Source organism: Taudactylus pleione, unplaced genomic scaffold (assembly GCF_031769625.1).
Source record: "Taudactylus pleione unplaced genomic scaffold, aTauple2 ptg000123l, whole genome shotgun sequence".
NCBI lineage: Eukaryota > Metazoa > Chordata > Amphibia > Anura > Myobatrachidae > Taudactylus > Taudactylus pleione.
This window is the reverse complement of record NW_028284525.1, coordinates 510563-536530: the sequence shown is the minus strand read 5'-3', so window position 1 is coordinate 536530 and position 25968 is coordinate 510563. Positions and strand designations below refer to the sequence as shown.

Here is a 25968-nt window from a genome sequence, read left to right as displayed (position 1 = left end):
CAGTTATATAATAATTGGTGAATAATGTGTCATTTATATAATAATTGGTGAATAATGTGTCACTTATTTATATAATAATTGGTGAATAATGTGTCATTTATATAATAATTGGTGAATAATGTGTCACTTATTTATATAATTGGTGAATAATGTATCATTTATATAATAATTGGTGAATAATGTGTCATTTATATAATAATTGGTGAATAATGTGTCACTTATTTATATAATAATTGGTGAATAATGTGTCATTTATATAATAATTGGTGAATAATGTGTCATTTATATAATAATTGGCGAATAATGTGTCACTCATTTATATAATAATTGGCGAATAATGTGTCAGTCATATAATAATTGGCGAATAATGTGTCACTCATTTATATAATTATTGGTGAATAATGTGTCAGTTATATAATAATTGGTGAATAATGTGTCATTTATATAATAATTGGTGAATAATGTGTCATTTATATAATAATTGGTGAATAATGTGTCACTTATTTATATAATAATTGGTGAATAATGTATCATTTATATAATTGGTGAATAATGTGTCATTTATATAATAATTGGTGAATAATGTGTCACTCATTTATATAATAATTGGTGAATAATGTGTCATTTATATAATAATTGGTGAATAATGTGTCACTTATTTATATAATAATTGGTGAATAATGTATCATTTATATAATAATTGGTGAATAATGTGTCATTTATATAATAATTGGTGAATAATGTGTCACTTATTTATATAATGGTGAATAATGTGTCATTTATGTCATTTATATAATAATTAGTGAATAATGTGTCATTTATATAATAATTGGTGAATAATGTGTCACTTATTTATATAATAATTGGTGAATAATGTATCATTTATATAATAATTGGTGAATAATGTGTCATTTATATAATAATTGGTGAATAATGTGTCATTTATATAATAAATGGTGAATTATGTGTCATTTATATAATAATTGGTGAATAATGTGTCATTTATATAATAATTGGCTAATAATGTGTCACTCATTTATATAATAATTGGTGAATAATGTGTCACTCATTTATATAATAATTGGTGAATAATGTGTCAGTCATATAATAATTGGCGAATAATGTGTCACACATTTATATAATAATTAGCGAATAATGTGTCATTTATATAATAATTGGCGAATAATGTGTCACTCATTTATATAATAATTGGCGAATAATGTGTCACTCATTTATATAATAATTGGTGATACAGATGATATCACAATATTTTATACTTCTGATGGAAAATTCCTCAACGTCTGACAAGAAAAATCTGCTGCTCCTGGAGAATTTCTCACGTAATGTGGTCAGGTATAAGGGATGCGGTGAAAATACAGACGCGCGAGGATTGCCGACACCTGTCAGAAACTCGGTGCTGGCATCCTGACTGCCGGCATCCCGAAGGTAAGCGTTAGGGTTAGGCACTAGGGGGAGTGTTAGGGTGCAGGGAGGGTTAGGGAGAGGGGGAGTGTTATGGTGCAGGGAGGGTTAGGGAGAGGGGGAGGGTTATGGTGCAGGGAGGGTTAGGGAGAGGGGGAGGGTTAGGATACTGACCAACTAGTGTCTGTATCCTTACCCCTGTCGGGATACCAGTGTCGTGATTCTGACAGGTGTCGGCATCCTGTACCCAACCCGTGTATAGGTAGCGCCACATCACAGAAGACACTGTAAATGAAGTTCACGCTGACGTGCACGCTACATTTTCTGGGAAGACATGACGTATGAGAGCAAATTGTGAGGATTCGTATGAAGTCAGTGCCCCTTACACATTATGCCACACAGTGATGGCCCTTACACATTATGCCACACAGCAATGCCCCTTTGACATTATGCCACACAGTTAAGTCCTCCCCCACAGCATCTTACCTCCCCCTGTGTCCCTCCAGCAGCCTCTCCCCCTCATGGGCAACCAGCAGCAGCCTTTATCCTCCCCCTCGTGTCAGCAGCGGCAGGTGTGGATTTGAGGCCATGCCTGGCAGGCATCCATGGAGAGACAGAGGCATAGCGCCATTGTTATTTTGATTCTGCCACGGTCTGCTAGCCAATTGGAGCTCACAGACTAGCAGCCAAACAAGAGCCGCCACTGTCGCCCTCCTGATCGGCTGCTGATCCATGAGCTCCAATTGGCTAGCAGATAGCGATGTCTGATAGTGCGCAAGCTGTAATCGGCTGGCAGCCCGGCACCAAAACCCCCCTGGCGGTCAGATCTTGCGGCGGTCGGCACAGCAGGGCTCATTGCTTGAAGTGCTGACGTATCATACTATTGTATACTGGCACACTTCAAGCACTGGCTGATTCCAAATAACCAATCTCTTGTCATTGCTACCAAACGTTCTGTTACCTACTTGGGAGGCTGACAGCGCCCTGACCACCGGAAAGCGTCAGAAACACTTAGGTCTAGGCTGGCATTTTATGCCAAAAATAAGGAACCATGAGAAATACAGCAGATGGACGTCAATTACATACAACCGTATACAGCAGCAATCCATAGCACAATACCAGCTCTCATATTCCAATTCTCAAAGTCTTAGTGTAATAGTTATGAGGCAGTCTCAATATTCTTACCCTTGGTGACATCATAGCGTTACCAGTTGCTGTAGATTTGGTGAATCTCTTGTCCCGTTTGTATTGTGACCTGGTGACTATGGTGACCATTGGGGTACACTGACCTCATTGTCATGTACATGGTACCAGCGTGAGATGACGTGTGCTGTTTTGTACTGTGTACATGGTACCAGCGTGTGATGACGTGTGCTGTATTGTACTGACACCTGGTGACTGTGGTGACCATTGGGGTACACTGACCTCATTGTCATGTACATGGTACCAGCGTGAGATGACGTGTGCTGTATTGTACTGACACCTGGTGACTGTGGTGACCATTGGGGTACACTGACCTCATTGTCATGTACATGGTACCAGCGTGAGATGACGTGTGCTGTACTGTACTGACACCAGGTGACTGTGGTGACCATTGGGGTACACTGACCTCATTGTCATGTACTTGGTACCAGGATGAGATGACGTGTGCTGTATTGTACTGAGACCTGGTGACTGTGGTGACCATTGGGGTACACTGACCTCATTGTCATGTACATGGTACCAGCGTGAGATGACGTGTGCTGTTTTGTACTGTGTACATGGTACCAGCGTGTGATGACGTGTGCTGTATTGTACTGACACCTGGTGACTGTGGTGACCATTGGGGTACACTGACCTCATTGTCATGTACATGGTACCAGCGTGAGATGACGTGTGCTGTATTGTACTGACACCTGGTGACTGTGGTGACCATTGGGGTACACTGACCTCATTGTCATGTACATGGTACCAGCGTGAGATGACGTGTGCTGTACTGTACTGACACCAGGTGACTGTGGTGACCATTGGGGTACACTGACCTCATTGTCATGTACTTGGTACCAGGATGAGATGACGTGTGCTGTATTGTACTGAGACCTGGTGACTGTGGTGACCATTGGGGTACACTGACCTCATTGTCATGTACATGGTACCAGCGTGAGATGACGTGTGCTGTATTGTACTGACACCTCGTGACTGTGACGGCCATTGGGGAACACTGACCTCATTGTCATGTACATGTTACCAACGTGAGATGACGTGTGCTGTATTGTACTGACACCTGGTGACTGTGGTGACCATTGGGGTACACTGACCTCATTGTCATGTACTTGGTACCAACATGATATCACGTGTGCTGTATTGTACTGACACCTGGTGACTGTGGTGACCATTGGGGTACACTAACCTCATTGTCATGTACATGGTACCAGCGTGAGATGACGTGTCCTGTACTGTACTGACACCTGGTGACTGTGGTGACCATTGGGGTACACTGACCTCATTGTCATGTACATGGTACCAGCGTGAGATGACGTGTGCTGTATTGTACTGACACCTGGTGACTGTGGTGACCATTGGGATACACTGACCTCATTGTCATGTACATGGTACCAGCGTGAGATGACGTGTGATGTATTGTACTGACACCTGGTGTCTGTGACGGCCATTGGGGTACACTGACCTCATTGTCATGTACTTGGTACCAACATGATATCACATGTGCTGTATTGTACTGACACCTGGTGACTGTGGTGACCATTGGGGTACACTGACCTCATTGTCATGTACATGGTACCAGTGTGAGATGACGTGTCCTGTACTGTACTGACACCTGGTGACTGTGGTGAACATTGGGGTACACTGACCTCATTATCATGTACATGGTACCAGCATGAGATGACGTGTCCTGTACTGTACTGACACCTGGTGACTGTGGTGACCATTGGGGTACACTGACCTCATTGTCATGTACATGGTACCAGCGTGAGATGACGTGTGCTGTGTTGTACTGACACCTGGTGACTGTGGTGACCATAGGGGTACACTGACCTCATTGTCTTGTACATGGTACCAGCGTGAGATGATGTGTCATGTACTGTACTGACACCTGGTTACTGTGATGACCATTGGGGAACACTGACCTCATAGTCATGTACATGGTACCAGCGTGAGATGACGTGTGCTGTATTGTACTGACACCTGGTGACTGTGGTGACCATTGGGGTACACTGACCTCATTGTCATGTACATGGTACCAGCGTTAGATGACGTGTGCTGTATTGTACTGACACCTGGAGACTGTGATGACCATTGGGGTACACTGACCTCATTGTCATGTACATGGTACCAGCGTGAGATGACGTGTGCTGTATTGTACTGACACCTGGTGACAGTGATGACCATTGGGGTAACACTGACCTCATTGTCATGTACATGGTACCAGCGTGAGATGACGTGTGCTGTATTGAACTAACACCTGGTGACTGTGGCGGCCATTGGGGTACACTGACCTCATTGTCATGTACATAGTACCAGCGTGAGATGACGTGTGCTGTATTGTACTGACACCTGGTGACTGTGGTGACCATTGGGATACGCTGACCTCATTGTCATGTACATGGTACCAGGGTGAGATGACGTGTGCTGTATTGTACTGACACCTGGTGACTGTGGTGACCATTGGGGTACACTGACCTCATTGTCATGTACTTGGTACCAACATGATATCACATGTTCTGTATTGTACTGACACCTGGTGACTGTGGTGACCATTGGGGTACACTGACCTCATTGTCATGTACATGGTACCATCGTGAGATGACGTGTGCTGTATTGTACTGACACCTGGTGACTGTTGTGACCATTGGGGTACACTGACCTCATTGTCATGTACATGGTACCAGCGTGAGATGACGTGTCCTGTACTGTACTGACACCTGGTGACTGTGGTGACCTTTGGGGTACACTGACCTCATTGTCATGTACATGGTACCAGCGTGAGATGACGTGTGCTGTATTGTACTGACACCTGGTGACTGTGGTGACCATTGGGATACACTGACCTCATTGTCATGTACATGGTACCAGCGTGAGATGACGTGTGATGTATTGTACTGACACCTGGTGTCTGTGACGGCCATTGGGGTACACTGACCTTATTGTCATGTACATGGTACCAGCGTGAGATGACGTGTGCTGTATTGTACTGACACCTGGTGACTGTGATGACCATTGGGGTACACTGACCTCATTGTCATATACATGTTACCAGCGTGAGATGACGTGTGCTGTATTGTACTGACACCTGGTGACTGTGGTGACCATTGGGATACACTGACCTCATTGTCATGTACACGGTACCAGCGTGAGATGACGTGTGCTGTGTTGTACTGACACCTGGTGACTGTGGTGACCATTGGGGTACACTGACCTCATTGTCTTGTACATGGTACCAGCGTGAGATGACTTGGGATGTATTGTACTGACACCTGGTGACTGTGATGGCCATTGGGGTACAGTGACCTCATTGTCATGTACATGTTACCAGCATGAGATGACGTGTGCTGTATTGTACTGACACCTGGTGACTGTGGTGACCATTGGGATACACTGACCTCATTGTCATGTACATGGTAAAAGCGTGAGATGACGTGTCCTGTACTGTACTGACACCTGGTGACTGTGGTGACCATTGGGGTACACTGACCTCATTATCATGTACATGGTACCAACGTGAGATGACGTGTTCTGTATTGTACTGACACCTGGTGACTGTGGTGACCATTGGGGTACACTGACCTCATTGTCATGTACACGGTACCAGCGTGAGATGACGTGTGCTGTGTTGTACTGACAACTGGTGACTGTGGTGACCATTGGGGTACACTGACCTCATTGTCTTGTACATGGTACCAGCGTGAGATGACGTGTCCTGTACTGTACTGACACCTGGTTACTGTGATGACCATTGGGGTACACTGACCTCATTGTCATGTACATAGTACAATACAGCAAACGTCATCTCACGCTGGTACCATGTACATGACAATGAGGTCAGTGTACCCCAATGGTCACAACAGTCACCAGGTGTCAGTACAATACAGCAAACGTCATCTCACGCTGGTACCGACACCTGGTGACTGTGGTGACCATTGGGGTACACTGACCTCATTGTCATGTACATGGTACCAGCGTGAGATGACGTGTGCTGTATTGTACTGACACCTGGTGACAGTGATGACCATTGGGGTACACTGACCTCATTGTCATGTACTTGGTACCAACATGATATCACGTGTGCTGTATTGTACTGACACCTGGTGACTGTGGTGACCATTGGGTTACACTGACCTCATTGTCATGTACATGGTACCAGCGTGAGATGACGTGTCCTGTACTGTACTGACTCCTGGTGACTGTGGTGACCATTGGGGTACACTGACCTCATTGTCATGTACATGGTACCAGCGTGAGATGACATGTGCTGTATTGTACTGACACCTCCTGACTGTGGTGACCATAGGGGTACACTGACCTCATTGTCATGTACATGGTACCAGCGTGAGATGGCGTGTGCTGTATTGTACTGACAATGGTGACTGTTCAGCCATTGGGGTACACTGACCTCAATGCCATGTACATGGTATCAGCGTGAGATGACGTGTGCTGTATTGTACTGACACCTGGTGACTGTGGTGACCATTGGGGTACACTAACCTCATTGTCATGTACATGGTACCAGCGTGAGATGACGTGTGCTGTGTTGTACTGACACCTGGTGACTGTGGTGACCATTGGGGTACACTAACCTCATTGTCATGTACATGGTACCAGCGTGAGATGACGTGTGCTGTATTGTACTGACAACTGGTGACTGTGCAGCCATTGGGGTACACTGATCTCATTGCCATGTACATGGTACCAGCGTGAGATGACGTGTGCTGTATTGTACTGACAACTGGTGACTGTGGTGACCATTGGGGTATACTGACCTCATTGTCTTGTACATGGTAACAGCATGAGATGACGTGTGCTGTATTGTACTGACACCTGGTGACAGTGGTGACCATTGGGGTACACTGTCCTCATTGTCATGTACATGGTACCAGCGTGAGATGACGTCTGCTGTATTGTGCTGACACCTGGTGACTGTGGTGACCATTGGGGTACACTGACCTCATTGTCATGTACATGGTACCAGCGTGACATGACGTGTGCTGTATTGTACTGACACCTGGTGACTGTGGTGACCATTGGGGTACACTGACCTCATTGTCATGTACATGGTACCAGCGTGAGATGACGTGTGCTGTATTGTACTGACACCTGGTGACTGTGGTGACCATTGGGGTACACTGACCTCATTGTCATGTACATGGTACCAGCATGAGATGACGTGTGCTGTATTGTACTGACACCTGGTGACTGTGCAGCCATTGGTGTACACTGACCTCATTGTCATGTACATGGTACCAGCGTGAGATGACGTGTGCTGTATTGTACTGACACCTGGTGACTGTGGTGACCATTGGGGTACACTGACCTCATTGTCATGTACATGGTACCAGCGTGAGATGACGTGTCCTGTACTGTATTGACACCTGGTGACTGTGGTGACCATTGGGGTACACTGATCTCATTGTAATGTACATTGTACCAGCGTGAGATGACGTGTGCTGTATTGTACTGACACCTGGTGACTGTGGTGACCATTGGGGTACACTGATCTCATTGTCATGTACATGGTACCAGCGTGAGATGACGTGTGCTGTATTGTACTGACACCTGGTGACTGTGGTGACCATTGGGGTACCCTGATCTCATTGTCATGTACATGGTTCCTGCGTGAGATGACGTGTGCTGTATTGTACTGACACCTGGTGACTGTGGTGACCATTGGGGTACACTGACTTCATTGTCATGTACATGGTACCAGCGTGAGATGACGTGTGCTGTATTGTACTGACACCTGCTGACTGTGGTGACCATTGGGGCACACTGACCTCATTGTCATGTACATGGTACTAGCGTGAGATGACGTGTGCTGGATTGTACTGACACCTGGTGACTGTGGTGACCATTGGGGTACACTGGCCTCAATGTCATGTACATGGTACCAGCGTGAGATGTCGTGTGCTGTATTGTACTGACACCTGGTGACTGTGGTGACCATTGGGATACTCTGACCTCATTGTCATGTACATGGTACCAGCGTGAGATGACGTGTGCTGTATTGTACTGACACCTGGTGACTGTGGTGACCATTGGGGTACACTGACCTCATTGTCAAGTACATGGTACCAGCGTGAGATGACGTGTGCTGTTTTGTACTGTGTACATGGTACCAGCGTGTGATGACGTGTGCTGTATTGTACTGACACCTGGTGACTGTGGTGACCATTGGGGTACACTGATCTCATTGTCATGTACATGGTACCAGCGTGAGATGACGTGTGCTGTATTGTACTGACACCTGGTGACTGTGGTGACCATTGGGGTACACTGACCTCATTGTCATGTACATGGTACCAGCGTGAGATGACGTGTGCTGTATTGTACTGACACCTGGTGACTGTGGTGACCATTGGGGTACACTGACCTCATTATCATGTACATGGCACCAGCGTGAGATGACGTGTGCTGTATTATACTGACACCTGGTGACTGTGGTGACCATTGGGGTACACTGACTTCATTGTCATGTACATGGTACCAGCGTGAGATGACGTGTGCTGTATTGTACTGACACCTGCTGACTGTGGTGACCATTGGGGTACACTGACCTCATTGTCATGTACATGGCACCAGCGTGAGATGACGTGTGCTGTATTGTACTGACACCTGGTGACTGGCGGCCATTGGGGTACACTGACCTCATTGTCATGTACATGGTACCAGCGTGAGATGACGTGTGCTGTATTGTACTGACACCTGGTGACTGTGCGGCCATTGGGGTACACTGACCTCATTGTCATGTACATGGTACCAGCGTGAGATGACGTGTGCTGTATTGTACTGACACCTGGTGACTGTGCGGCCATTGGGGTACACTGACCTCATTGTCATGTACATGGTACCAGCGTGAGATGACGTGTGCTGTATTGTACTGACACCTGGTGACTGTGGTGACCATTGGGGTACACTGATCTCATTGTCATGTACATTGTACCAGCGTGAGATGACGTGTGCTGTATTGTACTGACACCTGGTGACTGTGGTGACCATTGGGGTACCCTGACCTCATTGTCATGTACATGGTTCCTGCGTGAGATGACGTGTGCTGTATTGTACTGACACCTGGTGACTGTGGTGACCATTGGGGTACACTGACCTCATTGTCATGTACATGGTACCAGCGTGAGATGACGTGTGCTGTATTATACTGACACCTGGTGACCATTGGGGTACACTGACCTCATTGTCATGTACATGGTACCAGCGTGAGATGACGTGTGCTGTGTTGTACTGGCACCTGGTGACTGTGGTGACCATTGGGGTATAGTGACCTCATTGTCATGTACATGGTACCAGCGTGAGATGACGTGTGCTGTTTTGTACTGTGTACATGGTACCAGCGTGTGATGACGTGTGCTGTATTGTACTGACACCTGGTGACTGTGGTGACCATTGGGGTACACTGACCTCATTGTCATGTACATGGTACCAGCGTGAGATGACGTGTGCTGTATTGTACTGACACCTGGTGACTGTGGTGACCATTGGGGTACACTGACCTCATTGTCATGTAAATGGCACCAGCGTGAGATGACGTGTGCTGTATTGTACTGTGTACATGGTACCATCGTGTGATGACGTGTGCTGTATTGTACTGACACCTGGTGACTGTGGTGACCATTGGGGTACACTGACCTCATTATCATGTACATGGCACCAGCGTGAGATGACGTGTGCTGTATTTTACTGACACCTGGTGACTGTGGCGACCTTTCGGGTACACTGACCTCATTGTCATGTACATGGTACCAGCGTGAGATGACGTGTGCTGTATTGTACTGACACCTGGTGACTGTGGTGACCATTGGGGTACACTGACCTCATTGTCATGTACATGGCACCAGCGTGAGATGACGTGTGCTGTATTGTACTGACACCTGGTGACTGGCGGCCATTGGGGTACACTGACCTCATTGTCATGTACATGGTACCAGCGTGAGATGACGTGTGCTGTATTGTACTGACACCTGGTGACTGTGGCGACCTTTCGGGTACACTGATCTCATTGTCATGTACATGGTACCAGCGTGAGATGATGTGTGCTGTATTGTACTGACACCTTATGACTGTGGTGACCTTTGGGGTACACTGACCTCATTGTCATGTACATGGCACCAGCGTGAGATGACGTGTGCTGTATTGTACTGTGTACATGGTACCATCGTGTGATGACGTGTGCTGTATTATACTGACACCTGGTGACTGTGGTGACCATTGGGGTGCACTGACCTCATGGTCATGTACATGGTACCAACGTGAGATGACGTGTGCTGTATTTTACTGACACCTGGTGACTGTGGCGACCTTTCGGGTACACTGACCTCATTGTCATGTACATGGTACCAGCGTGAGATGACGTGTGCTGTATTGTACTGACACCTGGTGACTGTGGTGACCATTGGGGTACACTGACCTCATTGTCATGTACATGGCACCAGCGTGAGATGACGTGTGCTGTATTGTACTGACACCTGGTGACTGGCGGCCATTGGGGTACACTGACCTCATTGTCATGTACATGGTACCAGCGTGAGATGACGTGTGCTGTATTGTACTGACACCTGGTGACTGTGGCGACCTTTCGGGTACACTGATCTCATTGTCATGTACATGGCACCAGCGTGAGATGACGTGTGCTGTATTGTACTGACACCTTATGACTGTGGTGACCATTGGGGTACACTGACCTCATTGTCATGTACATGGCACCAGCGTGAGATGACGTGTGCTGTATTGTACTGTGTACATGGTACCAGCGTGAGATGATGTGTGCTGTATTGTACTGACACCTGGTTACGGTGATGAGTGTGACACACAGGAAGCAGGGGGACAGTGATGAGTGTGACACTCAGGAAGCAGGGGGATTGTGATTAATGTGGCTCTCAGGAAGCAGGGGGACGGTGATGAGCGTGACACACAGGAAGCAGGGGGATTGTGATTAATGTGGCTCTCAGGAAGCAGGAGGACAGTGATGAGTGTGACACACAGGAAACAGAGGGGCTGTGATGAATGTGACACACAGGAAGCAGGGGGACGGTGATGAGCGTGACACACGGGAAGCAGGGGGACGGTGATGAGCGTGACACACGGGAAGCAGGAGGACAGTGATGAGCGTGACACACGGGAAGCAGGGGGACGGTGATGAGCGTGACACACGGGAAGCAGGGGGACGGTGATGAGCGTGACACACGGGAAGCAGGGGGACGGTGATGAGCGTGACACACGGGAAGCAGGGGGACGGTGATGAGCGTGACACACGGGAAGCAGGGGGACGGTGATGAGCGTGACACACGGGAAGCAGGGGGACGGTGAAGAGCGTGACACTCGGGAAGCAGGGGGACGGTGATGAGCGTGACACACGGGAAGCAGGGGGACGGTGATGAGCGTGACACTCGGGAAGAAGGGGGACGGTGATGAGCGTGACACTCGGGAAGCAGGGGGACGGTGATGAGCGTGACACTCGGGAAGCAGGGGGACGGTGATGAGCGTGACACACGGGAAGCAGGGGGACGGTGATGAGTGTGACACACGGGAAGCAGGGGGACGGTGATGTGTGACACACGGGAAGCAGGGGGACGGTGATGTGTGACACACGGGAAGCAGGGGGACGGTGATGAGCGTGACACTCAGGTAGCAGGGGGACGGTGATGTATGACACACAGGAAGCAGGGGGACGGTGATGAGTGTGACACTCAGGAACCAGGGGGACGGTGATGAGTGTGACACTCAGGAAGCAGGGGGACGGTGATGAGTGTGACACACCACATGAAGTAGGGGGACGGTGATGAGTGTGACACACAGGAAGCAGGGGGACGGTGATGAGTGTGACACACCACATGAAGTAAGGGGACGGTGCAGTACCCGTGTTCGCCAGCAGGTGGAGACAACTCGCTATAAATGAGTTACCACCAACAACATGGCGGACGTTCCCGTGCGGCGACATGTCTCAGAGAACGGTAATATTTGGCGCTGCTAATCCTGGAGGACAGGTCACGTGATGTTACATGCAAGATGGCGGCGCCCAGGGGGGGATGACCTCGGACAGCAGCGAGGACCCTGAGGGGTAGTATAATCTATAAAGGATTCTCCAGGTGGGTGATTTATTATGTACAGGCCCCCTCCCCATCCACAGGTGTCACTGACAGAGGGGCATAGGGGAGGTCAGGGCGCCCCCTGATGCTCAGACCCTTCTTTCTGTGACCAGGTGCTCAGTGTATAGCTGTGTATAGTGTGTGTAGCTGTGTATAGTGTGTGTAGCTGTGTATAGTGTGTGTAGCTGTGTATAGTGTGTGTAGCTGTGTATAGTGTGTGTAGCTGTGTATAGTGTGTGTGTAGCTGTGTATAGTGTGTGTAGCTGTGTATAGTGTGTGTGTAGCTGTGTATAGTGTGTGTAGCTGTGTATAGTGTGTGTAGCTGTGTATAGTGTGTGTAGCTGTGTATAGTGTGTGTAGCTGTGTATAGTGTGTGTAGCTGTGTATAGTGTGTGTGTGTAGCTGTGTATAGTGTGTGTGTATAGTGTGTGTGTGTAGCTGTGTATAGTGTGTGTGTGTAGCTGTGTATAGTGTGTGTAGCTGTGTATAGTGTGTGTAGCTGTGTATAGTGTGTGTGTAGCTGTGTATAGTGTGTGTAGCTGTGTATAGTGTGTGTGTAGCTGTGTATAGTGTGTGTAGCTGTGTATAGTGTGTGTAGCTGTGTATAGTGTGTATAGCTGTGTATAGTGTGTGTAGCTGTGTATAGTGTGTGTAGCTGTGTATAGTGTGTGTAGCTGTGTATAGTGTGTGTAGCTGTGTATAGTGTGTGTGTGTAGCTGTGTATAGTGTGTGTGTATAGTGTGTGTGTGTAGCTGTGTATAGTGTGTGTGTAGCTGTGTATAGTGTGTGTAGCTGTGTATAGTGTGTGTAGCTGTGTATAGTGTGTATAGCTGTGTATAGTGTGTATAGCTGTGTATAGTGTGTGTGTAGCTGTGTATAGTGTGTGTAGCTGTGTATAGTGTGTGTAGCTGTGTATAGTGTGTGTAGCTGTGTATAGTGTGTGTGTGTAGCTGTGTATAGTGTGTGTGTATAGTGTGTGTGTGTAGCTGTGTATAGTGTGTGTGTGTAGCTGTGTATAGTGTGTGTAGCTGTGTATAGTGTGTGTAGCTGTGTATAGTGTGTGTAGCTGTGTATAGTGTGTGTGTGTAGCTGTGTATAGTGTGTGTAGCTGTGTATAGTGTGTGTAGCTGTGTATAGTGTGTGTGTGTAGCTGTGTATAGTGTGTGTAGCTGTGTATAGTGTGTGTAGCTGTGTATAGTGTGTAGCTGTGTATAGTGTGTGTAGCTGTGTATAGTGTGTGTGTGTGTAGCGGTGTATAGTGTGTGTATAGGGGTGTGTATAGGTGTGTGTGTAGCTGTGTATAGGGGTGTGTGTAGCTGTGTATAGTGTGTGTGTAGCTGTGTATAGGGGTGTGTGTAGCTGTGTATAGGGGTGTGTGTAGCTGTGTATAGTGTGTGTGTAGCTGTGTATAGGGGTGTGTGTAGCTGTGTATAGTGTGTGTAGCTGTGTATAGTGTGTGTGTAGCTGTGTATAGTGTGTGTGTAGCTGTGTATAGTGTGTAGCTGTGTATAGTGTGTGTGTGTGTAGCTGTGTATAGTGTGTGTGTGTAGCTGTGTATAGTGTGTGTGTATAGCGGTGTATAGTGTGTGTGTATAGCGGTGTATAGTGTGTGTATAGCGGTGTATAGTGTGTGTGTGTAGCGGTGTATAGTGTGTGTGTGTAGCTGTGTATGGGGTGTGTGTGTAGCTGTGTATGGGGTGTGTGTGTAGCTGTGTATGGGGTGTGTGTAGCTGTGTATAGTGTGTGTGTAGCTGTGTATAGTGTGTGTGTAGCTGTGTATGGGGTGTGTGTAGCTGTGTATGGGGTGTGTGTAGCTGTGTATGGGGTGTGTGTAGCTGTGTATGGGGTGTGTGTAGCTGTGTATGGGGTGTGTGTAGCTGTGTATAGTGTGTGTGTATAGCGGTGTATAGTGTGTGTGTATAGCGGTGTATAGTGTGTGTGTATAGCGGTGTATAGTGTGTGTGTATAGCGGTGTATAGTGTGTGTATAGCGGTGTATAGTGTGTGTGTGTAGCGGTGTATAGTGTGTGTGTGTAGCTGTGTATGGGGTGTGTGTAGCTGTGTATGGGGTGTGTGTGTAGCTGTGTATGGGGTGTGTGTGTAGCTGTGTATGGGGTGTGTGTAGCTGTGTATGGGGTGTGTGTAGCTGTGTATGGGGTGTGTGTAGCTGTGTATGGGGTGTGTGTAGCTGTGTATGGGGTGTGTGTAGCTGTGTATAGTGTGTGTGTAGCTGTGTATAGGGGTGTGTATAGTGTGTGTGTGTAGCTGTGTATAGTGTGTGTAGCTGTGTATAGTGTGTGTATGTAGCGGTGTATAGGTGTGTGTGTGTAGCGGTGTATAGGTGTGTGTGTAGCGGTGTATAGGGGTGTGTATAGTGTGTGTAGCTGTGTATAGCTGTGTATAGGGGTGTGTATAGGGGTGTGTGTAGCTGTGTATAGTGTGTAGCTGTGTATAGTGTGTGTGTAGCTGTGTATAGGGGTGTGTATAGTGTGTGTATAGCTGTGTATAGTGTGTGTAGCTGTGTATAGTGTGTGTGTGTAGCTGTGTATAGTGTGTGTATAGTGTGTGTGTAGCTGTGTATAGTGTGTGTGTAGCTGTGTATAGGGGTATGTGTAGCTGTGTATAGTGTGTGTGTAGCTGTGTATAGTGTGTGTATAGTGTGTGTATAGCTGTGTATAGGGGTGTGTGTAGCTGTGTATAGTGTGTATGTAGCGGTGTATAGGTGTGTGTGTGTAGCGGTGTATAGGTGTGTGTGTGTAGCGGTGTATAGGTGTGTGTGTGTAGCGGTGTATAGGTGTGTGTGTGTAGCGGTGTATAGGTGTGTGTGTAGCGGTGTATAGGTGTGTGTGTGTAGCGGTGTATAGGTGTGTGTGTGTAGCGGTGTATAGGTGTGTGTGTGTAGCGGTGTATAGGTGTGTGTGTGTAGCGGTGTATAGGTGTGTGTGTGTAGCTGTGTATAGGTGTGTGTGTGTGTAGGTGTGTGTGTGTGTGTAGCGGTGTATAGGTGTGTGTGTGTAGCGGTGTATAGGTGTGTGTGTGTGTAGTGGTGTATAGGTGTGTGTGTGTGTAGCGGTGTATAGGTGTGTGTGTGTGTGTAGCGGTGTATAGGGGTGTGTGTGTAGCGGTGTATAGGGGTGTGTGTAGCTGTGTATAGGGGTGTGTGTAGCTGTGTATAGGGGTGTGTGTAGCTGTGTATAGTGTGTGTGTAGCTGTGTATAGTGTGTGTGTAGCTGTGTATAGTGTGTAGCTGTGTATAGTGTGTGTGTGTGTAGCTGTGTATAGTGTGTGTGTGTAGCGGTGTATAGTGTGTGTGTGTGTGTAGCGGTGTATAGTGTGTGTGTAGTGTGTGTAGCTGTGTATAGTGTGTGTGTAGCTGTGTATAGTGTGTGTATAGGGGTGTGTGTAGCTGTGTATCGTGTGTGTGTAGCTGTGTATAGGTGTGTGTGTAGCGTGTGTAGCTGTGTATAGGGGTGTGTATAGTGTGTGTGTGTAGCTGTGTATAGTGTGTGTGTAGCTGTGTATAGTGTGTGTGTAGCTGTGTATAGTGTGTGTGTAGCTGTGTATAGGGGTGTGTGTAGCTGTGTATAGGGGTGTGTGTAGCTGTGTATAGGGGTGTGTGTAGCTGTGTATAGGGGTGTGTGTAGCTGTGTATAGTGTGTGTGTGTAGCTGTGTATAGCTGTGTATAGTGTGTGTAGCTGTGTATAGTGTGTGTGTGTGTAGCTGTGTATAGTGTGTGTGTGTGTAGCGGTGTATAGTGTGTGTAGCTGTGTATAGGGGTGTGTATAGGTGTGTGTGTAGCTGTGTATAGTGTATGTATAGCTGTGTATAGCTGTGTATAGTGTGTGTGTGTAGCTGTGTATAGGGGTGTGTGTAGCTGTGTATAGTGTGTGTGTAGCTGTGTATAGTGTGTGTAGCTGTGTATAGTGTGTGTGTAGCTGTGTATAGTGTGTGTGTAGCTGTGTATAGTGTGTGTGTAGCTGTGTATAGTGTGTGTGTAGCTGTGTATAGGTGTGTGTGTAGCGGTGTATAGTGTGTGTGTGTAGCGGTGTATAGTGTGTGTGTGTGTAGCGGTGTATAGTGTGTGTGTGTGTAGCGGTGTATAGTGTGTGTGTGTAGCGGTGTATAGTGTGTGTAGCTGTGTATAGTGTGTGTATAGTTGTGTATAGCGGTGTATAGTGTGTGTGTATAGCGGTGTATAGTGTGTGTGTATAGTGTGTGTATAGCGGTGTATAGTGTGTGTGTGTAGCGGTGTATAGTGTGTGTGTGTAGCTGTGTATGGGGTGTGTGTAGCTGTGTATAGTGTGTGTGTGTAGCTGTGTATAGTGTGTGTGTAGCTGTGTATAGTGTGTGTATAGCTGTGTATAGTGTGTGTGTAGCTGTGTATGGGGTGTGTGTAGCTGTGTATGGGGTGTGTGTAGCTGTGTATGGGGTGTGTGTAGCTGTGTATAGTGTGTGTGTAGCTGTGTATAGGGGTGTGTATAGTGTGTGTGTGTAGCTGTGTATAGTGTGTGTGTAGCTGTGTATAGTGTGTGTATGTAGCGGTGTATTGGTGTGTGTGTAGCGGTGTATAGGGGTGTGTGTAGCGGTGTATAGGGGTGTGTGTAGCGGTGTATAGTGTGTGTGTAGCTGTGTATAGGGGTGTGTATGGGGGTGTGTGTAGCTGTGTATAGTGTATAGTGTGTGTAGCTGTGTATAGGGGTGTGTATAGTGTGTGTATAGCTGTGTATAGTGTGTGTAGCTGTGTATAGTGTGTGTGTATAGTGTGTGTGTGTAGCTGTGTATAGTGTGTGTGTGTAGCTGTGTATAGTGTGTGTGTAGCTGTGTATAGGGGTATGTGTAGCTGTGTATAGTGTGTGTGTAGCTGTGTATAGTGTGTGTATAGGGGTGTGTGTAGCGGTGTATAGGTGTGTGTGTGTGTAGCGGTGTATAGGTGTGTGTGTGTGTGTGTAGCGGTGTATAGGTGTGTGTGTGTAGCGGTGTATAGGTGTGTGTGTGTAGCGGTGTATAGGTGTGTGTGTGTGTGTAGCGGTGTATAGGTGTGTGTGTGTGTAGCGGTGTATAGGTGTGTGTGTGTGTGTGTATAGGTGTGTGTGTGTGTGTGTAGCGGTGTATAGGTGTGTGTGTGTGTAGCGGTGTATAGGTGTGTGTGTGTGTGTAGCGGTGTATAGGTGTGTGTGTGTAGCGGTGTATAGGTGTGTGTGTGTGTGTGTAGCGGTGTATAGGTGTGTGTGTGTGTGTAGCGGTGTATAGGTGTGTGTGTGTGTGTAGCGGTGTATAGGTGTGTGTGTGTGTGTAGCGGTGTATAGGTGTGTGTGTGTGTAGCGGTGTATAGGTGTGTGTGTGTGTAGCGGTGTATAGGTGTGTGTGTGTGTAGCGGTGTATAGGGGTGTGTAGCGGTGTATAGGGGTGTGTAGCGGTGTATAGGGGGGTGTGTGTAGCGGTGTATAGGGGGGTGTGTGTGTAGCGGTGTATAGGGGTGTGTGTGTGTAGCGGTGTATAGGGGTGTGTGTGTGTAGCGGTGTATAGGGGTGTGTGTGTGTAGCGGTGTATAGGGGTGTGTGTGTGTAGCGGTGTATAGGGGTGTGTGTGTGTAGCGGTGTATAGGGGTGTGTGTGTGTAGCGGTGTATAGGGGTGTGTGTGTGTAGCGGTGTATAGGGGTGTGTGTAGCGGTGTATAGGGGTGTGTGTAGCTGTGTATAGTGTGTGTGTAGCTGTGTATGGTGTGTGTGTGTAGGGGTGTGTGTAGCGGTGTGTAGGGGTGTGTGTAGCGTTGTGTAGGGATGTAGCGGTGTATGTGTGTGTGTGTAGCTGTGTATAGGTGTGTGTGTAGCTGTGTGTAGGTGTGTGTGTAGCTGTGTGTAGGTGTGTGTGTAGCGGTGTATGTGTGTGTGTAGCTGTGTATAGTGTGTGTATAGCTGTGTATAGGGGTGTGTATAGTGTGTGTGTGTAGCTGTGTATAGTGTGTGTGTAGCTGTGTATAGTGTGTGTATGTAGCGGTGTATAGGTGTGTGTGTAGCGGTGTATAGGGGTGTGTGTAGCGGTGTATAGGGGTGTGTGTAGCGGTGTATAGGGGTGTGTGTAGCGTTGTATAGTGTGTGTGTAGGTGTGTATAGGGGTGTGTATAGCTGTGTATAGTGTGTGTGTAGCTGTGTATAGTGTGTAGCTGTGTATAGTGTGTGTGTAGCTGTGTATAGGGGTGTGTATAGTGTGTGTATAGCTGTGTATAGTGTGTGTAGCTGTGTATAGTGTGTGTGTGTAGCTGTGTATAGTGTGTGTATAGTGTGTGTGTGTAGCTGTGTATGGTGTGTGTGTAGCTGTGTATAGGGGTATGTGTAGCTGTGTATAGTGTGTGTGTGTAGCTGTGTATAGTGTGTGTGTAGCTGTGTATAGGGGTATGTGTAGCTGTGTATAGTGTGTGTGTAGCTGTGTATAGTGTGTGTATAGGGGTGTGTGTAGCTGTGTATAGGTGTGTGTGTGTAGCGGTGTATAGGTGTGTGTGTGTAGCGGTGTATAGGTGTGTGTGTGTAGCGGTGTATAGGTGTGTGTGTGTATAGGTGTGTGTGTGTATAGGTGTGTGTGTGTGTATAGGTGTGTGTGTGTAGCGGTGTATAGGTGTGTGTGTGTAGCGGTGTATAGGTGTGTGTGTGTAGCGGTGTATAGGTGTGTGTGTGTAGCGGTGTATAGGTGTGTGTGTGTGTGTGTAGCGGTGTATAGGTGTGTGTGTGTAGCGGTGTATAGGTGTGTGTGTGTATAGGGGTGTGTAGCGGTGTATAGGGGTGTGTAGCGGTGTATAGGGGTGTGTAGCGGTGTATAGGGGTGTGTGTGTGTAGCGGTGTATAGGGGTGTGTGTGTGTAGCGGTGTATAGGGGTGTGTGTAGCGGTGTATAGGGGTGTGTGTAGCGGTGTATAGGGGTGTGTGTAGCTGTGTATAGTGTGTGTGTAGCTGTGTATGGTGTGTGTGTGTAGGGGTGTGTGTAGCGGTGTGTAGGGGTGTGTGTAGCGTTGTGTAGGGATGTAGCGGTGTATGTGTGTGTGTGTAGCTGTGTATAGGTGTGTGTGTAGCTGTGTGTATGTGTGTGTGTAGCGGTGTATGTGTGTGTGTAGCGGTGTATAGTGTGTGTGTAGCTGTGTATAGGTGTGTGTGTAGCTGTGCATAGTGTGTGTGTGTAGCGGTGTATAGGTGTGTGTGTAGCGGTGTATAGGTGTGTGTGTAGCGGTGTATAGGTGTGTGTGTAGCGGTGTATAGTGTGTGTGTATAGGGGTGTGTGTAGCGGTGTGTGTGTGTAGCGGTGTATAGGGGTGTGTGTAGCTGTGTATGTGTGTGTAGCGGTGTATAGTGTGTGTGTGTAGCTGTGTATAGTGTGGTTAGGTGTGTGTATCGGTGTATGTGGGTGTGTGTGTAGCGGTGTATGTGTGTGTGTAGCGGTGTATAGGGGTGTGTGTAGCAGTGTATGTGTGTATGTAGCCCTAAACCTAACCCTCCCTCCCCCCATGGCTGTCCGCTAGCGACGCCTGGCATCCCTTCGATCGGGATGCCGGGCGCCGGTAAAATGAGCGGCGTCTACATTTAGACGCCGGTCATTTCACCCTCGCCAGGATATGTCAGTCGGGAAGCCGGCTGTCAGTATAATGTCAACCGGCTTCCCGATTGCATCCCCATTGTGTAGTAGTGTGTGTGGCTGTGTAATAGTGTGTAGCTGTGTATGGTGTGTGGGTGTGTGTAGCTGTGTATAGTGAATAGGTGTGTAATGTGTGTAGCTGTGTATAGTAGTGTGTGTATAGTGTAGGTGTGTATAGTGAATGTGTGTGGATGTGTATAGTGAATAGGTGTGTAGTAGTGTGTGTAGGGGTGTATGGTGTGTAGCTGTGTTTAGTGTGTGTGTAGTATGTGTGGTGTGTATAGGTGTGTAGTAGTGTATATAGTGTGTAGGTGTGTGTAGTAGTGTGTATAGGTGTCGTATGTGTAGCTGTGTATAGGGGTGTTTAGCTGTGTATAGTGTAGGTGTGTATAGTAGGGTTTAGCTGTGTATAGTAGTGTGTGTGTATAGTGTAGCTGTGTATAATGTGTGTGTAGCGCTGTGTGTATAGTAGTGTGTAGCTGTGTGTATATAGTGTGTAGCTGTGTGTAACTGTGTGTGTATATAGTGTGTGTAACTGTGTATATAGTGTGTGTAACTGTGTATATAGTGCGTGTAGCTGTGTGTATATAGTGCGTGTAGCTGTGTGTATATAGTGCGTGTAGCTGTGTGTATATAGTGCGTGTAGCTGTGTGTTTATAGTGCGTGTAGCTGTGTGTATATAGTGCGTGTAGCTGTGTGTATAGGGGGGGTGTGTAGCTGTGTGTATGTGTGTAGGTGTGTGTATATAGTGTGTGTAGCTGTGTATATAGTGTGTGTAGCTGTGTATAGTGTGTGTGTAGCTGTGTATAGTGTGTGTAGCTGTGTATAGTGTGTGTAGCTGTGTATAGTGTGTGTGTGTAGCTGTGTATAGTGTGTGTAGCTGTGTATAGTGTGTGTGTGTAGCTGTGTATAGTGTGTATAGCTGTGTATAGTGTGTGTAGCTGTGTATAGTGTGTGTAGCTGTGTATAGTGTGTGTAGCTGTGTATAGTGTGTGTGTAGCTGTGTATAGTGTGTGTGTAGCTGTGTATAGTGTGTGTGTGTAGCTGTGTATAGTGTGTGTAGCTGTGTATAGTGTGTGTAGCTGTGTATAGTGTGTGTGTAGCTGTGTATAGTGTGTGTGTGTAGCTGTGTATAGTGTGTGTAGCTGTGTATAGTGTGTGTAGCTGTGTATAGTGTGTGTGTAGCGGTGTATAGGTGTGTGTGTAGCGGTGTATAGGTGTGTGTGTAGCTGTGTATAGGTGTGTGTGTAGCTGTGTATAGGTGTGTGTGTAGCTGTGTATAGGTGTGTGTGTAGCTGTGTATAGGTGTGTGTGTAGCTGTGTATAGTGTGTGTAGCTGTGTATAGTGTGTGTGTAGCTGTGTATAGTGTGTGTGTAGCTGTGTATAGTGTGTGTGTAGCGGTGTATAGTGTGTGTAGCGGTGTATAGTGTGTGTAGCTGTGTATAGTGTGTGTAGCTGTGTATAGTGTGTGTAGCTGTGTATAGTGTGTGTGTGTAGCTGTGTATATAGTGTGTATAGCTGTGTATAGTGTGTGTAGCTGTGTATAGTGTGTGTGTGTAGCTGTGTATAGTGTGTGTGTGTAGCAGTGTATAGTGTGTGTGTGTGTGTAGCGGTGTATAGTGTGTGTATAGGGGTGTGTGTAGCTGTGTATAGGGGTGTGTGTAGCTGTGTATAGTGTGTGTGTAGCTGTGTATAGGGGTGTGTGTAGCTGTGTATAGTGTGTGTGTAGCTGTGTATAGTGTGTAGCTGTGTATAGTGTGTGTGTAGCTGTGTATAGTGTGTGTGTATAGCGGTGTATAGTGTGTGTGTATAGCGGTGTATAGTGTGTGTGTATAGCGGTGTATAGTGTGTGTGTATAGCGGTGTATAGTGTGTGTATAGCGGTGTATAGTGTGTGTGTGTAGCGGTGTATAGTGTGTGTGTGTAGCTGTGTATGGGGTGTGTGTAGCTGTGTATGGGGTGTGTGTGTAGCTGTGTATGGGGTGTGTGTAGCTGTGTATAGTGTGTGTAGCTGTGTATAGTGTGTGTGTAGCTGTGTATAGTGTGTGTGTAGCTGTGTATGGGGTGTGTGTAGCTGTGTATGGGGTGTGTGTAGCTGTGTATGGGGTGTGTGTAGCTGTGTATGGGGTGTGTGTAGCTGTGTATGGGGTGTGTGTAGCTGTGTATGGGGTGTGTGTAGCTGTGTATAGGGGTGTGTATAGTGTGTGTGTGTAGCTGTGTATAGTGTGTGTAGCTGTGTATAGTGTGTGTATGTAGCGGTGTATAGGTGTGTGTGTGTAGCGGTGTATAGGTGTGTGTGTAGCGGTGTATAGTGTGTGTAGCTGTGTATAGGGGTGTGTATAGGGGTGTGTGTAGCTGTGTATAGTGTGTAGCTGTGTATAGTGTGTGTGTAGCTGTGTATAGGGGTGTGTATAGTGTGTGTGTAGCTGTGTATAGTGTGTGTGTGTAGCTGTGTATAGTGTGTGTATAGTGTGTGTGTAGCTGTGTATAGTGTGTGTGTAGCTGTGTATAGGGGTATGTGTAGCTGTGTATAGTGTGTGTGTAGCTGTGTATAGTGTGTGTATAGTGTGTGTATAGCTGTGTATAGGGGTGTGTGTAGCTGTGTATAGTGTGTATGTAGCGGTGTATAGGTGTGTGTGTGTAGCGGTGTATAGGTGTGTGTGTGTAGCGGTGTATAGGTGTGTGTGTGTAGCGGTGTATAGGTGTGTGTGTGTAGCGGTGTATAGGTGTGTGTGTGTAGCGGTGTATAGGTGTGTGGGTGTAGCGGTGTATAGGTGTGTGGGTGTAGCGGTGTATAGGTGTGTGTGTGTAGCGGTGTATAGGTGTGTGTGTGTAGCGGTGTATAGGTGTGTGTGTGTGTAGGTGTGTGTGTGTGTAGCGGTGTATAGGTGTGTGTGTGTAGCGGTGTATAGGTGTGTGTGTGTGTAGTGGTGTATAGGTGTGTGTGTGTGTGTAGTGGTGTATAGGTGTGTGTGTGTGTGTAGCGGTGTATAGGTGTGTGTGTGTAGCGGTGTATAGGGGTGTGTGTAGCTGTGTATAGGGGTGTGTGTAGCTGTGTATAGGGGTGTGTGTAGCTGTGTATAGTGTGTGTAGCTGTGTATAGTGTGTGTGTAGCTGTGTATAGTGTGTAGCTGTGTATAGTGTGTGTGTGTGTAGCTGTGTATAGTGTGTGTGTGTGTAGCTGTGTATAGTGTGTGTGTGTAGCGGTGTATAGTGTGTGTGTGTGTGTGTAGCGGTGTATAGTGTGTGTGTAGTGTGTGTAGCTGTGTATAGTGTGTGTGTAGCTGTGTATAGTGTGTGTGTATAGGGGTGTGTGTAGCTGTGTATCGTGTGTGTGTAGCGTGTGTAGCTGTGTATAGGGGTGTGTATAGTGTTTGTGTGTAGCTGTGTATAGTGTGTGTGTAGCTGTGTATAGGGGTGTGTGTAGCTGTGTATAGGGGTGTGTGTAGCTGTGTATAGGGGTGTGTGTAGCTGTGTATAGGGGTGTGTGTAGCTGTGTATAGGGGTGTGTGTAGCTGTGTATAGTGTGTGTGTGTAGCTGTGTATAGCTGTGTATAGTGTGTGTAGCTGTGTATAGTGTGTGTGTGTGTAGCTGTGTATAGGGGTGTGTGTAGCTGTGTATAGGGGTGTGTGTAGCTGTGTATAGGGGTGTGTGTAGCTGTGTATAGGGGTGTGTGTAGCTGTGTATAGTGTGTGTAGCTGTGTATAGTGTGTGTGTAGCTGTGTATAGTGTGTAGCTGTGTATAGTGTGTAGCTGTGTATAGTGTGTGTGTGTGTAGCTGTGTATAGTGTGTGTGTGTGTAGCTGTGTATAGTGTGTGTGTGTAGCGGTGTATAGTGTGTGTGTGTGTGTGTGTGTGTAGCGGTGTATAGTGTGTGTAGCTGTGTATAGTGTGTGTGTATAGGGGTGTGTGTAGCTGTGTATCGTGTGTGTGTAGCGTGTGTAGCTGTGTATAGGGGTGTGTATAGTGTGTGTGTGTAGCTGTGTATAGTGTGTGTGTAGCTGTGTATAGGGGTGTGTGTAGCTGTGTATAGGGGTGTGTGTAGCTGTGTATAGGGGTGTGTGTAGCTGTGTATAGGGGTGTGTGTAGCTGTGTATAGTGTGTGTGTGTAGCTGTGTATAGCTGTGTATAGTGTGTGTAGCTGTGTATAGTGTGTGTGTGTGTAGCTGTGTATAGTGTGTGTGTGTGTAGCGGTGTATAGTGTGTGTAGCTGTGTATAGGGGTGTGTGTAGCTGTGTATAGTGTATGTATAGCTGTGTATAGCTGTGTATAGTGTGTGTGTGTAGCTGTGTATAGGGGTGTGTGTAGCTGTGTATAGTGTGTGTGTAGCTGTGTATAGTGTGTGTAGCTGTGTATAGTGTGTGTGTAGCTGTGTATAGTGTGTGTGTAGCTGTGTATAGTGTGTGTGTAGCTGTGTATAGTGTGTGTGTAGCTGTGTATAGGTGTGTGTGTAGCGGTGTATAGTGTGTGTGTGTAGCGGTGTATAGTGTGTGTGTGTGTAGCGGTGTATAGTGTGTGTGTGTGTAGCGGTGTATAGTGTGTGTGTGTAGCGGTGTATAGTGTGTGTAGCTGTGTATAGTGTGTGTGTGTAGCGGTGTATAGTGTGTGTGTGTAGCTGTGTATGGGGTGTGTGTAGCTGTGTATAGTGTGTGTGTGTAGCTGTGTATAGTGTGTGTGTAGCTGTGTATAGTGTGTGTATAGCTGTGTATAGTGTGTGTGTAGCTGTGTATGGGGTGTGTGTAGCTGTGTATAGGGTGTGTGTAGCTGTGTATAGGGGTGTGTGTAGCTGTGTATAGGGGTGTGTGTAGCTGTGTATAGTGTGTGTGTAGCTGTGTATAGTGTGTGTGTAGCTGTGTATAGGGGTGTGTATAGTGTGTGTGTGTAGCTGTGTATAGTGTGTGTGTAGCTGTGTATAGTGTGTGTATGTAGCGGTGTATAGGTGTGTGTGTAGCGGTGTATAGGGGTGTGTGTAGCGGTGTATAGGGGTGTGTGTAGCGGTGTATAGGGGTGTGTGTAGCGGTGTATAGTGTGTGTGTAGCTGTGTATAGGGGTGTGTATAGGGGTGTGTGTAGCTGTGTATAGTGTGTAGCTGTGTATAGTGTGTGTGTAGCTGTGTATAGGGGTGTGTATAGTGTGTGTATAGCTGTGTATAGTGTGTGTAGCTGTGTATAGTGTGTGTGTGTAGCTGTGTGTAGCTGTGTATAGTGTGTGTAGCTGTGTATAGGGGTATGTGTAGCTGTGTATAGTGTGTGTGTAGCTGTGTATAGTGTGTGTATAGGGGTGTGTGTAGCGGTGTATAGGTGTGTGTGTGTGTAGCGGTGTATAGGTGTGTGTGTGTGTGTGTGTAGCGGTGTGTGTGTGTGTGTGTGTAGCGGTGTATAGGTGTGTGTGTGTAGCGGTGTATAGGTGTGTGTGTGTAGCGGTGTATAGGTGTGTGTGTGTGTGTAGCGGTGTATAGGTGTGTGTGTGTGTAGCGGTGTATAGGTGTGTGTGTGTGTGTGTAGCGGTGTATAGGTGTGTGTGTGTGTGTGTAGCGGTGTATAGGTGTGTGTGTGTGTGTAGCGGTGTATAGGTGTGTGTGTGTAGCGGTGTATAGGTGTGTGTGTGTAGCGGTGTA

The 25968-nt window shown here is 47.1% G+C and overlaps 1 protein-coding gene across 2 annotated transcripts in view; it reads left to right on the top strand.

Moving 5' to 3' along the window:
* The first annotated feature begins 12618 nt into the window (after positions 1–12618).
* Positions 12619–25968, top strand: part of TIMMDC1 (translocase of inner mitochondrial membrane domain containing 1) — a 32939-nt gene continuing 19589 nt past the window's right edge. The window contains exon 1 of one of the 2 annotated variants that reach the window (XM_088472437.1): positions 12619–12731. The gene's annotated coding sequence lies outside the window, so the exon portion shown is untranslated. Of the gene's footprint in view, positions 12732–12760; positions 12845–25968 lie in introns of those variants that run through there. The other variant, XM_088472438.1, reaches the window with a different exon arrangement.